The 17,564-nt window shown below is 34.8% G+C and overlaps 1 protein-coding gene and 1 long non-coding RNA gene across 2 annotated transcripts in view; both read left to right on the forward strand.

Annotated features, from left to right (window-relative positions):
• The window catches only part of LOC138130609 (neuroligin-4, Y-linked-like), a 214,603-nt gene that overhangs the window by 55,282 nt on the left and 141,757 nt on the right, over window positions 1–17,564 (forward strand). The window lies entirely within an intron of this gene.
• On the forward strand, window positions 10,977–12,484 carry LOC138131508 (uncharacterized). Its single transcript, XR_011159834.1, has 2 exons — window positions 10,977–11,692; window positions 11,746–12,484. It is a non-coding gene; the product is annotated as an uncharacterized lncRNA (long non-coding RNA).

Consider the following 17,564-nt stretch of genomic DNA (forward strand, 5'->3'; position numbering starts at 1 on the left):
TCGAAAACTAATTTTTTTGAAATAGCACCCCGCATTTATTATTGCACTCGTCGAAAGCTTTTTTGACAAGCTTTCCAACGGTATAGGGTTTGCATAGTCGAATGTGAAAATCTAGGGTGCTATCTTAAAATCACTAAAAATCACTAAAATAATTAAATGTTTAATTGTTAAATACTGTTTTATTGGATGGTTCATCTTTATGAAGTGACCATATTGTGTGATTATTTTTTGTTAGGCCTACTAGATTTTTGTATTGTCTTTTTAACGGAAAAATTGCACCAAATTTAGCGATTTTAGAATAGCACCCTAGATTTTCAGATTCGACTATACAAACCTTATATTGTTCAAAAGCTTGTCAAAAAAGCTTTCGACCGGTGCAATAATAAATACGGGATGCCATTTGAAAAAAATGAGTTTTTGACATTTTTAGTTCGTTATGTTTAAAAAACCGCAGTAGGCATATGCGACTGAGCAGGTTGTTGAGTAAACACTCAGCAGATGCGGCAAACCTTCAAAAATCAAACAGCGTCAATCATTTTAATTTATGTGTAACGATTTGGAAGGTACGAATTTTCGAAGGGACCCCTGCAATTCGAAATTGTGATAAAAAAAAAGACAAGTAAAAACGACCTGTATAAATTTGATTCATAATTTAACATAGAATTCAAAAGGGTAGGTTCCGTTTAAAAAAACATCTTTAGTGTTTTTATAATATTGAGACGCACTGTATATATACCGCAATATTTTCCGAATGTGCAGTAGAAGCGTAGCTATCATCTAGAAAAAAGTAAAAGTTGATATCTTTAATAATAAACAAGTTATGGAGCTTTTTCGCAACTCTGGGACGCCCTGTACATTTTAATTTTATAAAACATAGTCAACATACCGAACATTAGTCAAGGTACATAGAATAATCAATAAAAACACAAACTAAAAAACTATGGGGGGCATGCATGTATTGTTGGTTGCATCACAAATTTTGTCAGGCTCATTATTGCTGATGAATCACCTTGTATATATTTTTTAATGTTTACTGTTGGCTAATTAAATTCACAAAAGAGGGCACGGCATCCGAAGTTATTTATCATTACGGTTTTTGTCAAGTAATAAACGGATGATAACTCCTTTGAAAGCATTTTTTAATTTTTATTTATTTTGCTATACGCCAGTTTTGTACAAGATTTCTACGTCCAAATGTATTTGTACGATATTATGGATAACAGACAATATTAAAACCAGTAATGAAGCTATGAAACATAAGGTTACAAAGAAATGCGGTCCCTCCCAGGGCCACCCAGTGTTTGCTTAACTTAACATATTTTTTTATTAGATGATGTAATATATTCAATGAATAAATAACCTTCAGTTCTGGTTTTAAAATATGTTTGATTTGCATTTTAAATACACTTATTTAAAAAAGTGCAATAATTTTTTTCATTTCTTTTTTTGAACAGTCTAAATAAAACAGAAATATAAAGATTTCTTAGGAGAAAAATTTTGTATACATTAACCATGAGGATAGCATTGAGAATAATTAATCCTTGTTTTATTCTGAATTTTGTCAATATAGAAAATTTACGTAAGACATAAAGTTTGTATTTAAGTTTCTGATGGTAACCGTTTTTACTCATATTCACCAAAATTTACCCATTTTAGAGTCGTTTCATCCCTAATTTACAACCCCCTTTGTACCGCTCTTTGTACTTTATTACAATAGTTTGAAAATTGAATTATATGAATTTATCCTTGTGGTTGAGGCATTCTGTACGTTCTTTCTCCCCTTTGTGTATTGATAATACTTTTAATCAAGTTAGTCCTTTCCTTCCGTCCTTTACTGGAGAAACATGCTGAAAATATGTCTGTCTATGTTGTTTCACTCGTCAAAGAAAAAATATTCTGAGAATATTTCCTTTAAAAAAAATAATTCAATGCCAAATTAGAATTTCAACCAAGGACAGCGATAATAATTGATTCAACAATGCAATTATTTTTGTATTCTAAAATTAATTTTTCTGTTAGTTCTTTTGGGCTTTTACGAAATAGTCTATCAAAATATCACTCATGCAAGTTAAACAGTGGATAATTATTACTAGATATTACCACTAAGAATTGCACATCCCTAATAAATATTCCAGAGAAGCTTGCATTTGAAATTGTCATAAGGATAATAATTAACAATCGAAATTTTTTTCGTAATTGGTTCAAAATATTTTTTTAATTACTTTTAATGACAAATGGTTGCTGTGGAACTTTGCAGAAGGCGCAGATTGTTGATAACAATCAGCCAAAAAATTATTAATTTTTAAAAAAATGGTGGATGCGCCGGGATATTTTTTAAACTATAAAGATGATCTGTAACGGAGTTTTGTAGATTGAGACAAGTTATTTTATTGCAGACTTTTTCTGATAATATTGTATTTATTTAAAAGGGTTCCCTTCCACCAATCAATACTGCATCCTTCACCGAAATATTTATTAAAAAAAAAAAATCCCCAAAAAAGCCAGAATTTGATACCTTGTGTATTTGACAAAAAATTTTTTAAACCTTATGTACCCTCGTTGAAAGATGTCATTTGTGTGAAATCAGCACAGAAAATCGTATCTTTCTATTACTAAAATTGACCGAGAAAAATACAAATTCATCTTTAAAAAATGGTGGATGCGCCGGGATATTTATATAAAATCATCCATATTTCCGTTATTTAACGAGATAGATCCGATATAAAAATTGTGTTCTATTGACCTTGCCATGTCCAATGTAACGTACAAACCACGTGTCTGCATTGTTGATAACAATCCGCCAAAAAATTATTAATTATTTCAAAAATGGTGGATGCGCCGGGATTTTTTTTATTCAAAACTATAAAGATTATCTGAAACGGAGTTTGGTAGATTGAGACAAGTTATTTTATTGCAGACTTTTTTCTGATAATATTGTATTTATTTGAAAAAGATTCTCTTTGGGATGAATGAAAATGTGAAAAGAGTGGATGCGCCGGGTCAAACCCGCAATTGCAATTATTTTTGTTTTCCAAAATTAATTTTTCTTCTAGTTCTTTTTGACTTTCACGAAATAGTCTACCAAAATATCACCCGTGCATGTTAAATAGTGGATAATTATATCACCCCTCTAATAAACATTCAAGAGAAAGCTTGCATTTGAAATTATCATGAGGACAATAATTAACAAGTGAATTTTTTTCCCTGCATCTAATTGGTCCAAAATCATCAATCGGTTGTTGTGGAAATTAGCACGAGTCGCAGACGAGGTCTGAACAATTTTCGATGAAATTAATCTTTACTCTAAAATCTCCAAATCATTCTTTCTATTCATGTTGTTTTCAATTACTCTTTTTACTTTCTCATCAAATTAAATATTTAAACTCAATTTTCGTTTTAATGCTGACTAATTTAGCCTTCTCTTGAACAATTAAAATCCTTTAATGTAATAACATTCAATCTCCCGTCTGAAAGGAGGAAGTTTACTTTCTTACCATCGTGTTTTCTGGTCAAACCTCCACGAACCATGCGTTTTAGTTTCGGTAATCGCTTATGCTTCTTGAGGTCTACTCTTTGTGAATTTAATGAGGTAAATAGAGTGTTGAAAATTTAGAAATCTGAAAAGTCTCGAATATTCCAATTAACAGAGCAAACAGCCAAAACAAACCGAAATTAACAATAATTAAAAATTCAGAAAGAGCTCAAAGAGACACAACAGTAGCTCTCCCAGTAGATTGCACTGGCGAGTAAATTTTCCTCGAAAATAATTTTAATGGATGAGTGTGCTTTGGTGGGAGGTTTCTGTTTATTTGATGAAATTTTGTAAACGCAATGAGAGCTTTTACGCCCCTAATAACTGCAGGTCCGTGCGCCCTGGCCAATATTTCATTAATGTATCCGTTGAAAGTATAGATTTTGTCCGCATGCAATATTTATTATTTTTGTGAAAGGCCCGAGCTATGTCACCGAAATTAATTGCCAGGTTCGGATTTAAATAATTGACGCGGGATCAGAAACGGAATAAAATATGACGGAAGTTTTGTCGGTTTAAAAAATAGATTAGTGTCGAGAATAATAAAACGGCGAGAGCGTAAAAGCGAAAGGTCAGCCTTGTCCCGAAAAAAAGCCAGCAGAGGCGTCCCGGTTAACGAGTAAAAAGTGGAGGCGCAGCGATGAGTCCCCGGAAATTGAATTAAAACTCCTTTACTCGCGTTCGAATGTCGGAGTGACAAATTTTGGAGGAGCGCGCCTTTACAAGAAAAAACATCCCCGCGAAAAATACACACAGAGTTTAATTTAGTTTGTAAGACTCGCCAAAATTGCTTTCGGGATTTAAATTAATAATTAATTGGGCATTTCATTTTAACCGTGCCCATAGGAACGCAGGCAAAACAAAAAGGCGACGGACTCTTTCGGCCGCGAAAGCGATCCGGCAAAATTTTCAATTATAATAATTGGCCGAATAAAAACTCTTCATCTCCGTCCAATTCCGAAACGAAACCGTGGCCAAATAAAGTGTTAAGTTGCACAGTATTCGGGGAACTCACGCACATAATCGTAGAGAAGTGTAGTTAGGAGCGGTTTCGGTGCTAAAATGGCGGAATACTCCAGGAGACGACTCCGGGCATTGTGTAGTCGGAATGTTAGGAAGTGCTGTAACTGTCGTACCCAGAGGCTAAGTTATGACGGGCGGCGTATCCGGCCCTCTGAATACCTAATGAACGGCACCAGTTTCTCTTCACTAGGGGTATAATTCCTTGGCGGGGAGACGAACGCCGCTTTTTACCCTTAATAAAAAGAAGCGCTGCTCTTTAATGCGCGCCCTGCTGATGGGAGGCGGCGACCATCTCCGCTTTACACAAACTCAAATCGAATAAAAGAAAAGAAAGAACCGATCGATGACTTCAAAAATGTTTGTTACTAGCTAAAGTTTTGCTAAAAGAGAGTTCTGAGAAAGTTGTGAAAAAAATTATACAAAAAAGTGATGAGCAGTAGTGGTGTAAAAGAGAAAAGCAAAAACATTCGCAATAAAGAGGACAAGCAGAAAGTAGTAGTAGAAAGAGAAAGGAAAAGAAAAATCTAAGGATAAGAAACACAAAAAAAAATTGCTTGAGTAAGTCTTTCGGCTGTTTTAACGGAAAAAAACAATGGAACATCCATATGGCTCAATCTTTTTCTTTTCTAATTAAACGAGATACATGTATTTATCTGGAATGATTTTATCGTAGCGTATTGAAAACTTGTATATACAGACTGTCTATAAATGAATGTAAGATCGCAGATGGCTCTAGAATTTGAATTTGCCACCTTTAAAAAATGTTACTGTGCAATCTTTTGCATTATTACATTATTTCATTATCCTCGTTTCACTGAAGGACACTTTCCTCTCGAGTATCCTTTCTCTGTTTTCATATAATTTACTTATGCTTGTCCAGCTCTTTTCTAAAAGTTGCCACGATATTTCACCCCGAAACTCTAGTCACATAGATAAATAAATTCCCTATTTTTTCTGTGCACACACGGACAAGTTATTTGTTTCTTTTGTAAGGAAAAATCCTCACATTATTTATTTAATTTATTACACTGCGCCGCAAAATTAGTGCATACTGTGTAAAAACTTTTAAAAAGCCTGTAAATTTAAATTTTAAATGATTCATTATTAAAAGTGGTTTTCTGGTTTAATGAGTATCGGATTTAAACTTTAAGATAATGCGAATGAACATTTTTGGTTTCCAAAGGGCAGTGAAAATTTTCTAAAAAGGAATACGATTAATTTTCTGAATTATGCGTTAATTTTGCGGCGCAGTGTATTATCAACTGCTTTATCAATAATAGCTATTTTTAATACAAGTGTGCAAAGTAGTGCATTTAATCACGAGGACGTAAGTTAGGCATCCGAGCCGTAGGCGAGGGTCCCAACCGGACAAGTGATTAAATGCACATTTGCTCATGCGTGTTGAATCTGATTTTTTTCACTATCATAAAAAAGAGTCGTGGAAATGAAATTTCGGGCAGCATTTTTTCGCTGTAAATAGTTTGTCATCAATTGGTTAATACGAGTGTTATATGAGCTTATTTATCTTAAATATTTCTTATTTTATTTTAAAGAAATTAATTCGTTTCCTGAAACCTCACACATTTCTTAAAATATGTTTCGTCAGCGCTATTGTTACCATTTTTCTGTTTCAACATAATTTTTGCCCTCTTACGTTATTACATTTCTCTGCACTATACTTCCCTTATTTTTTATAATTTCCCCATCTCTATTCGACATTTTTCTGATATTATTGTCGAGATATTTCATCTCCAGATGTTGGTCTTATTCACAAACGAGTTGGATTCGTCCTTTGAGAGTGATTTTTGAAACATTTTAAGTCGCCTTTATGGAAAAAAAACACCTGTTATATTCTGTAATCCTTTTTTTCTAGAGTCGATTTTAAAAACATTTTCCTGCATTTTTTTGCTACATTTATCAGACTGCTTCCAATGCTTTATCCTTACCAAAATAGTTCTCTACTAAAATTTTTTTTGTTTACAAAAATTCTTAACAATCCAGACCATCCTAAATGTACCTAATTAATAGAACCTTGTATAATTACACTTTCCCCATATTCTTTACATATTTCCTCCTTCATCACTATTCTTCATAGTATTCCTTGTATTCGACAAGACCCTGTGAAAGCTCCATATTTGCACGGAGCTTCAGTATAATTTTTGCATTTCCGTACACTCCTATTTTTCCCCGCACGTTCTAAACTTTCCTAGATTCGAGAGTTCTGAATCGGATGAAGCAAATCTCGGATAAAAGCAAGCTTTCAGTAAACAGTCACTCTACTTACAGCGGAATTAATTTATCTTGTGCCATTTTGTGCTCTCATCAAGACTTCACCCAGCAAATGGTAAAGACTAACAGAGTGAAAATAACCCCGATCTCGTCGCCACCGTTCCCTTTTCGCAGTTTCCAATAACTAGGAATTTTCCCGTTCTTTGTGTCGTCTCGTGTCAATTACGGTGGTCCAGATGGTGAGCGCGTGTCATTATCGATTTTAATGTCGAATTTATTATCTGACCGCCAGATGGTCCATCGTCGAACAGCTTTTGTGCGATATGCTCTTAGTTCGGGGGAAGTTAATGTAAATAAACAATCTGAGACGATTCGGTTTTCATCCAGTCCTGGACGGGTTACAACAGGGTAATCGATGAAGGAAACGGCACGGTTTCTTTGGAAAGTTGCCGACGTGCTGAGACAAACATGGCTCATCTCCTGATCGGAACAAATGTAGAAATTCCAGCTAAGTAAACGCTCTTCAAAAGAATGTTCAACTATTGATAAGCTCAACTTTCGACGGAATAAACACGAACGTGGAGGTCGCCAGACAAGAGAAGGATGTCGCGATCTTCCGATTTCAGGATTGTGACCTGAGCTACCTTATCTTCACCAATTTCCTGAGCGTTACCGTTCTTCATAAAGTTTTAATGACTTCCAGCACATCTCGTAATGTTTCATTACGAACAATGTTTCGTTATTGTGGTGCGCAGCTCGCACCGCTCGATCAATCAAAGACATCACATTCGCTGAACGAGGAATTATTGGAGATGCAGTTATTTAAATTTAAAAATAAATTAGGTCCACCGATTTCTTATGATTTCACTAGTGCATCAATTATTTTCGAGGATTACAAATGATTTCAAGGTTGTTGTGGAATAAGCACGAGTCGCAGATATGAAATTTTGAATCTAGGAAGAGCTTAGAGTGCACGGAAAAAATGGAAATGTACTGAAATGCAAAAATAATAGAGAAGCTGTATTTTGTTCAAATGTAAAGCTTTCGCAGGGACTTTATTAAATTTGTTAAGGGGCGGTTGCAACCCGAAGCACTCTGAAAGGGACATATTTTGATGTTTAGAGTTGATTGAATTGTTAAAATTTCAGTGAACAAAGAAACTGTACCTAAATGGTATTTTGATAAGGATAAAAGAGATGTATTCTAAAATCAGCCAAAAAAATCGTTTAGTATTATAAAACATAACAGATCTTTTTTTTTGGAACGTAAATACGAGCTAAAATGTTCAGAAAACACTCTCAAAGAGAAGAATTGGATTCGTTTGTGAATAAGACCAACATCTGCAGATGAATAATATCCTGACAGCATTATCAGAAAAATGTCGAATAAAGATGAGTGAATTAAAAAAAAGAAAAGTATGGTTTAGAGAGATTAGCGCAAAAAATGTCTTTGAAGAGAAAATTTGTGGAAACATAATTTTATTACATTAAAAAATATATTTAAGAAAGAAAATTAACAGAGAAAAATATACGAAGAGAAGAGTAGTTGTATAAAGTGAAAAATAAAGAAAACAACTGTAAAGTAAGGATCGAATTTATCATTCAAGGTCTTTCAAGAGTATGAATTATTTACGAAGTATTTCCGAGTTCATGAATGATTTTGTCACAGACGAGTGCTTTATTCTTGAAAAACAACAAAAACGTGTGTGAAAACTGGGGAATAATTCGCAGAAAATATTTTATGTGCACGTGTGAGATTCGGCAAGAAAATCACCAAGTAATAAGTTGAGGAGACGGATTTATTTTAAATGTTGAACCTGCAATCTTCGAGTGATTGAAAAAAAAACTTTTTGGATTTTTTTTGTCGCCATAACCTTACCAAATTTCTATTGGATAAATACGGCGTCCGATTTTCCTCAAGAATTTAATATCGAAACTTGCAGTGTTTAAAGCGATATTAAGAAAAAATGGACAATAAATTCTTTTTACTGGAGCAAATGTCAAGATATTAAAAACATTCCATTTTATAAACAGAAAATGAGCTTTGATGAAAACATCTTAGTTATCTGAGTTAACACAATAAAAGCACAGCGCTTTCACTGATGTACCGAGTTCTATAGACATACAGTCACGGACAAAAAAAAGTAGGACAATGTTTTTTCGCTAATGTAAATTTGCTTGCCCTTTCTATGGTTACTATGAAAATATTTATTTATTTATTATAGTAACCCCGGTTTACTCAACTCAATTTTGGCTAAATTTCTTAATAAGACTTGTCCTACTTTTTTTTGTCCACGACTGTACATTTGGATGGAAAGCTTGATGGGATGACATTATTATATGCTTTTATTGTGCTTAGTCGGTAAAAATTAAAAAAAAAAATACATTTTGATAAGTGAAACAGATAAACCATTCGTTAAAATTATTGACGCCAGGCAGTAATCACAGTATTGTAATATACAAGGACTAAAAGCATTAAATGATGCTAAATAACACAAAATACATGGATTAAAAGATAAAAAGAAGATAATTTTCCACTGATGATACTTGAAAGGAGGAATTGGCATTTAATGCCAGAAAGACCAAAGAATCAGTAATTCTGTCTAAAACAAATTCCCCAAGAAGCACAACTGGAAAAACAAGTATTGACGAATTTTTGAACATTTTTATTTGCAAAAATTGTGACCGTTTTGAAAGAAACAAGTTAAATATAGGTGTTTATTTCAATTTCTCCTCACAGTTGGCGTTGAAGAGTCGATTGTGAACGCACCACGGTTTACGGAGCACGGATCTAACCTCACTTTTTGCGTTGTTTGTGTTTTTACACTGCAGACTGACGAGTGGTGCATTTAAATGAGTTTAAATAAAATATAATGAAAAAGAAAAGTACCCAAAATGTACAATAATCAAGGAAAGAGACAAAACATTAAAAGCTTTGGATGGTTTGTGCATATTTCTAACACACTGACATTTAAAAATCAAAATATTTTGGTGGTTATACAGGGTGTCTTAATATAATCGTATTCCGAGTTCGGGGCTTAGTAGGGGACATCTTGTTGACCAAGTAAAAATGTTTAAAAAAAAATTGCTCACTTTGAAAAAATATCAAAGTTGCCAATATTTGTTCAAAAGTACCTGATTAATATTCTAGCTATGTTGTACTTTCCTTTTGAACAAAAATTGGAAAAATAAAACTTTTATTTTTTCGAGATAAAGCTGTTTTTTCAAGAAATGTCTTTTCATTTATATTTTAATATTTTACATAATCATCCTCACCATATTTCAAAATTAATGTCAACTATTTATATTTTTTATTTGAAGAGAACATGATGACCCATATATCTTTGTAAAGACCCCCCCTATATTTTTTATTTTATTTTTTCGAGATTCCTGAGATTTTTCCCTACAAGACCTCCAGCTTGGAATACGTTAATTTTGCGACACCCTGTACAGGGTAATTCACGAGTGATAATGGGCCCGACGGAATAATAAATTCAACCCACAATACATTTTCAAAAAAAGTCGGCTATTGAAATTAAAATATCCAGCTTTTTTCGAAAATGTATTGTGGGTTGCATTTTCAATTCCATCGAGCTCATTATCACTCGTCAATAACCCTGTATTAGGTAAAATTTTGAAAATATATTCACATATTATATCCCAAGTGCAAAATTTTTAATCGGAAATTTTTTTGCTAATGAACGAAAACATCCATAAATGAGGCCAGAAGTCCAATTATTATCAAATAAGAGCACGAGACGAAGTCGAGGGTTTTTATTTGATAATAATTGGTCTTCTGACCGAATAATTTATGGATGTTGAGTTCATTAGCAAAAAAATTGCCGATATTAAAATTTTGCACGAGGGGTATACGGCTGATTATTTCCTGGATAGAATGAAAACAAACGCATTATTTCCAATCCTTTTTATTCAAAATATATTTTTTTTTAATCAGGTACAATTTTTATCAGGTTATTGCACAATGTGCATTTTAGAGAAATTTTATCGGGTTATTTTTTGTATTCTTGTTTTGATTGGTCAATATTTGTCTCGCAATTGGATCGCATGAAGGAAAGAATCATGTAAAAACGTAGCTTGATAAATGTAAAATGTTATTACAAGGCTCAAGTTCAAATTCAAAAACTGTAATTTATCATACTTGATCCAATTTGACCTAAAAGCCGTTGGCAGTAATAGTTATTTATGCATTAAGAGCATAATTTTGCATTTTGCTGCTCGCATCGTCATATTGATGCCAGAGGCGCTAGCCGAGGGCATTAAGACGATAAGAGCAGCAAAATGCAATTTATGCTCGTAATGCATACAAAATTTTATGTGCTGCCCTCAAAAACTGAAAAAACCAACACAAAAATTTCCTTGGTATTAATTTAAACAAAGTAGCCAAAGATTGATAATTTTTCCAAACTACCGTAACTACGAAATTTTGTAAACAAGTGGCAGACATTTGCTTTTGTGTGCAAAAGATTTTTCAATTTAGCTGAAAATGGAAGAAAATGGTCTTTCCATTGAAATTCAAGAAGCTGCGAAAGCTGCAACTTCGAGATTATTACCAGCAAAATCAAAAGAAAAATATGAGAAAGAGTATAATGTTTTTATTGAGTGGTGTAAAAGTAAGAAGACTACACAGTACACTGAAGATGTTTGTCTCGCTTACTTTTTTGAAAAATCCAACAACTACAAGTCTTCGAGTTTGTGGAGTTTTTACTCTATGTTAAGAAGCACCTTGCTAGTAAGAAATGGAATAGACATCAGCAAATACTTAAAACTTCAAGCATATTTAAAGCGACAATGTGATACTTACAAACCTAAAAAGTCAAAAGTCCTTTCAAAAAGCGAAATTGACAAATTTATTACGGAAGCACCAGATGATACGTATTTAATGATCAAGGTAAATTACTTTGTTGCTTTTATATTTCAATAGTTAATTTGTAATTATTCTAGGTTGCTGTAATCGTAGGAATTGCCGGTGCTTGCAGATCGCAAGAGTTGTGCTTTTTAACAACAAAAGAAATTGAGGATTTGGGCTCTGCGATACTGATAAGACTAACTGAAACGAAAACAAAAGTATCAAGACGGTTTACTATAATACAAAATGAGCAAAATTTCTTAGGACTTTTCCGCAAGTACTTTGTTTTGCGGCCTCCACATACTAAACATAATCGATTCTTCATTTTTTACAAAAATGGGAAATGTTCCACGCAACCCGTAGGCAGAAATACGTTTGGAAACATTCCATCAAAAGTAGCAACATATTTGAACCTTCCCGACCCCAAATCTTATACCGGACATTGTTTGCGTCGCAGTTCCGCTACTTTACTTGCAGATTCTGGTGGAGATATTACAGACTTAAAACGTCACGGAGGTTGGCGTTCTGGTACAATCGCAGAAGGATATATAGAAGATAATATTCAAAACAAGCTCAAGATAGCCGAAAAAATTCAAGGGAAACGTCAACATGAAAAAACAGTAGTCCCATCAACATCCAGTGCTTTTTCAAATGACTACACTGAAGAACCGGAGGATAAGAAAAGTAAAGGAGTTTCCATTCTTCAGACAAATGCGGAGTTGAACATTCAAAATCGACAGAATCAAATATTTTCAGAAAAAATCAATTTACCTTCGATTGTAATTAATAGTTGTAACAATGCTAAAGTAGAAGTAAATTTTTCGTTTAATTAAATTGTTACTTTATTAAGAAATACGCAATTTCATGTAATAGAATTTTCTTTAGAGCATAAAAATTACGCCAATGCTTTAGAGCAATAAATTACCCTTTTATGCACTCTAATGAGGTAAATAAAACGGCCAAAATTGCTTGGCAGCGCATAAATATTTTAAATTTCTAATTTGGTTTTTTTATTCCCCACTATCTTAGAGAATGCAGATATGATAATTTGAGGGAATAAACACAACACTCATTCTTCTTATATATCAGGTGCGACAGCTTCCTCAGATTTTGCATAAATCAATTTCGCTCCATCCCTCTGGAGAAGCTTCAGCAGACAGAATAATTAAGAGCAAACTGAAAAACCAGTCTCGAAGTTAACTAGTTTCCAGATAATTATTTTCCTGGTGAATTTTAGTCAGTCCATCACTATTATTAGAAAATATCTGACCCGCCCCAGTTGGGAAAGTTGCAAATCTAAAAAGCAAATTCCCACCGAACACTCTCCGGACTCGCCTGATCCTCCCCAGCTTATGATCTTTTTTCGTCGAGCCCAACTCCGGTTGCCAATTATCGGCACGCTACCAGTTTATTCGGTGCAAATTAGTCGTGCCGGCGTAAACATTAATTCATGAAGCGTCTTGATGAAGCCGGGAAACCACACACGTGTTTTTTCACAGGGGGCGGGTATCGATCAGTCGAACTTCCGGGACGAGATGGGAGCGTTTAATTTATCCGGCTGATGGAATATTAATAGAGATGCGCTCGTGTTGGTTTTTTGTAGTCGGCTTTTATGACTTATTTCGGTTCGAGGGGCCGTAAATAGACGCGGCTTTTAATAAAATAAATGGAGGTTGCGGGATACATCGGCGATATCTGGGAGGAGCCGGGGTGAATTACGCTCTTATGGAAAAAACATGACTGAATAATTGCATACATAAACTAGCGACAAACTACAAATGACACTATTCTGCAGACAAATGATTTTCTATCCGCTACATTGACTACATATTTTGTCAATATATTCGGCGCGTGATAAATTCGATGTGAATAAATCTGTCGCTCCGGCGCCCATTAAAAAAATATATATTTTTGTGGGGGTGGGGTCTTGGAGCGTGAAGGCCTCCGCTGACCGGTCCACCCCTCGCCGGCTATTTTTGCCCACCGCGTACATAACTCCCGATGAGTTATTATGTGGTAAGACGAAACATTCTTGACTTACACACTTTGAGCCATAAATTTGGGGAAATTCTAGAAATTCCTTGAACTCCTCCTCATACTCGGCTTACTGCGATAAAATATTATGTGCCATATATATTACATTGTTAATCTTCATAAATAGCTAGTCTCGAGACAAATTTTTAGACGCGGGATTCCTGCTAAATTGTTCCGCTCCTCCTTCCCGTCTTCGCCTTTTAGCGAATTAATTCCTGACTTATCCCGATCGGGACCCCAAATTGACACTTTTCTAATGACGCGTCGTCGCCGCCATTTTTGACAACAAGTTTTCGCGTTTATCAGGCGATTTTCCGAGAGGCGCTTTTCGCCGACTCAGCGTAGGATTTGTGCCCGTTCCGGCATTATTATTTTCTGTATCGAATAATGCGAGATGTCGGCGGAGCACTTCGCAGTCTCTGAATCGGAAATGCGACGTAACAACCTGTCTCAACGGAAGAGCCGATTGCGAACCAAACATGGGTCCGGGAGTTCTTGTAATTGGGCGCCCTCGAAAGGATCGCCGCTACACTCGCTCAAGCTCAAATGGATCACCTTTATTTATGTGACATCAGATTTTCAAATGGGCTAGAAAAGACGTCGCAATTTGGCACATTGACAGATTGCGCCGTTTGGACACAATAAAACGATCCACATAAAAACGTTGCGCGCTGAATATCGGGGCCACTTCGGAAAAAACATTAATGTTACCGTGCTTACTAAAATACATTTTTCAGGATGTGCTGTTATTTCGTTGATCAAACTGTTCACGGTACCAATTAATTAACAATCTGCCACTAAACAAACAACTACGATCTCTGTGGTAATTAATTTTGTTTTTGTGAATGGTAACAAAAAATTACAATTTCAGCTGATACTGCCGGTCGTTAAAAAAAATATGCACCAGTTGTAATTCCTGTTTTTCATTTTTAGGCATATAAATAGAACAATCACAAGCTTGATTTGAGCAGAAAAGGACGGGTAAAATGAATTTAAAATAAAATATTTTTTTAAATTTTATAAAATTGGTGGAGGTGCCGGGATAATTTTTCAATAAAAGTACCGTTTGCTCTAGATAGATCTTGCATAGACCTAATTGCGACAAATGCAACGTTACAATTTCCACAACTATTTTGCTGACGTTAAGAAAGTAAATTAATACCATACGTTTTACATAATTGGTGGAGGCGCCGGGATATTTTACAGTAAAAGTTTTGTAAAAAATTATGACGACTCAAATGCAAAGAATTCCATGGCTCTGACTACAATAACATGTAGTAATAAGAGTTGCAAATGTGAAAACAGTGACAAATCCATTATAAAAAAAAAATGATGAGCCTATCTCTGCCATTGGAAAAATATACTGGAGTATATATTTTGCAAAATACAAAACAAGGAATATCTGTGCTGCTCTTTGAGTTAGACCATTAATAAAAACCTTGATTAATCAAATGCAAAAACTTCCATGGTTCCAGCTGTAGTACTGCTAATGAGAGCCGCGAAATACATATCGTTAGGCTTTGCTAAATTGGTGGATGCGCCGGGATAATTTTTCACTGAAAGTGACGGTATCTTTCTTGCCATTTGTGCTAGAATAAAGCCGAAAACAACGATTTGAAGAAATAATTACGACAAATCGATTGAAAAAGACTCTATGACTCTACCCCTAATACTGAATAAAGTAAAATGCAAATATTTATTTTCAAAATTGGTGGAGGCGCCGGGATAATTTTCTATTAAAAGTGTTAGTGTCTCTCTTGCCGTTTGTCTTGGATCAAACCTGAAAACTGTATTTTATAAACTTTACTGCAATGAATCGATTCCAGAAAAAAAACTGTAACCCTATCCCTGGCATTGTGAAAATATACTGCAATATGTTTTACAAAATTGGTTAATACTCCAGGATATTGTTTAGCTAAAATAAGGATATCTGTGCTACTCTTTGAGTTACGCCAAGTATAAGAGCCTTGACTTATACATTTAATTGTGACGATTCGAATACAATAAAATATAATTATGTTTGGAACATTGGTGGATGCGCCGTGGTGACTTTTCACTAAAAGTGGCGACACCCCTCTTGTCACTTTGTATTAGCTTACATCTGAAAACTATCCTTTTTAAAGTTTAATCGAAGAATCGATTGCAGTCTCTATTTATAGTTTATTAGTATTAGAGAAAAATAATATGCGTGATACATTTTACAAAACTGATGCAGGCACTCTTGGCGTATTTTTTAAATAAAAGAAATTTCTCTATTGCCATTTGAGCAAGACTGATCGTAAAAATTATGATTTATTGCTTTAATTGTGACGAATCAAATGTAGGAACCTCCGTGATTCCAACTGTAGCACGGTTTATGAGAGCTGCGAAATATAGTTAGGCTTTGTAAAATTGGTGGATGCGCCGGGATAATTTTTCATGAAAAGTGACGAAATCTCTCTTGTTATTAGTGCTAGGCTAAATCCGAAAACACCGTTTTGTAGTGATAATTGTGACGAATCGATTGTAAAAGAGTTGACTCTATTTCTAATACTGATGAAGTAAAATGCAAATATGTATATCCAAAATTGGTGGAGGCGCCGGGACATCTTTTTTGTTAAACCAACGATATCTGCTATTCTTCGAGCTGCATCAAATATAGTTATCATTTATATGCTTTCATTGGGGCAGCGACAGGGAGCAGACATGAGAGGTGATAAGTAGAAGGCAGCGGGCAAGAAAGAGAGGGAAGGCATGCCGAAATCGCCGAAAGTAAGGAAAGAAAGCAGCAAAGGAGAAAGAGAAGAGCGTAGAACGTCTGAAGAAGGCAAATAGAAGAGAAGATGGAAATAAAAACAAGGAAATCGATAAGGAAATGAAAACCTTGATTCGCGAGATAAGAGAGGATTCGGCAGGAATAAGAGTGGAGAACAAAGTACTAAGAAAGGAATTAGCGGCAGTGAGAGAGACGATGAGAGGAAGAGAAGAAAATGACAGGCGGAGGAGGCAGATTGGATGGATGATAGAGGAAAAGATGGAACAAAGAGAAAATACGGAGTATAATGTATTGTAACTGGAATAGGGGCGTATAAGTGGAAATATAGAGAGGGAGTGGAAGAATGGTTAGAAAAGGAGGTAGGGGTGAAAGTGAACGTAAGGGAAGCATTTAAAATTAATAAAGATAAGATAAGATAAGGGCAAAAATAGAAAGCTGGGAGAAGAAGAATATAATATGAGGGGATGAATATATGTAGATAACGATTTGACAAACGAAGAAAGGAAAACACAAAAGAAATGAAGAGATGTGGCTAGAGAAGAGTAAGATAAAGAAAAAAGGACGAAAATAGGATACAGAAAGATACAGATAAACGGGGAATGGTTTATATGGGATGAGAGAGAAGGAGAGAAGAAGAGAAGACGAACCGGCGAGAAAAGGTATAAAGAGAAGGGGAATAAAACGGTAGATGGACAAAGAAAACGGAAACTGGAAAAGAAGCACAAAAAGGAAAGTCGCTACCGAAAGAGTACACATCAAGGGACAGAAAGAGAAAAGAAAAAGGGAAGAGATGCCAGGGGGATAAAAACATGGGTTGAATTTGGGGATGAAAGAAAAGTGACAAGAAAAGGGAGAAGAAGGATGCGTCGAAAGAAAAATTCATATAGGCAATAAATATGGAAATAATGACAATATACAGTAAAGAGGGGAAGAACAACAAGAAGACGTATCGAAGACTCAATGAAAGAAAACAGGGAAGAAGGTATGGTCATGGGAGGGGACTTCAACGGGAGAATAGAAATTGGGAAGAAAGAAGGTGGAAAATGCAGAAAGAAAGAGACTGATAGAATGGATCGAAGAAAATGGATGGGAAGTGTTGAACGGTAACAAACAAGGAGACGAAGA

Source organism: Tenebrio molitor, chromosome 5 (genome assembly GCF_963966145.1).
Source record: "Tenebrio molitor chromosome 5, icTenMoli1.1, whole genome shotgun sequence".
Taxonomy (NCBI): Eukaryota; Metazoa; Arthropoda; class Insecta; order Coleoptera; family Tenebrionidae; genus Tenebrio; species Tenebrio molitor.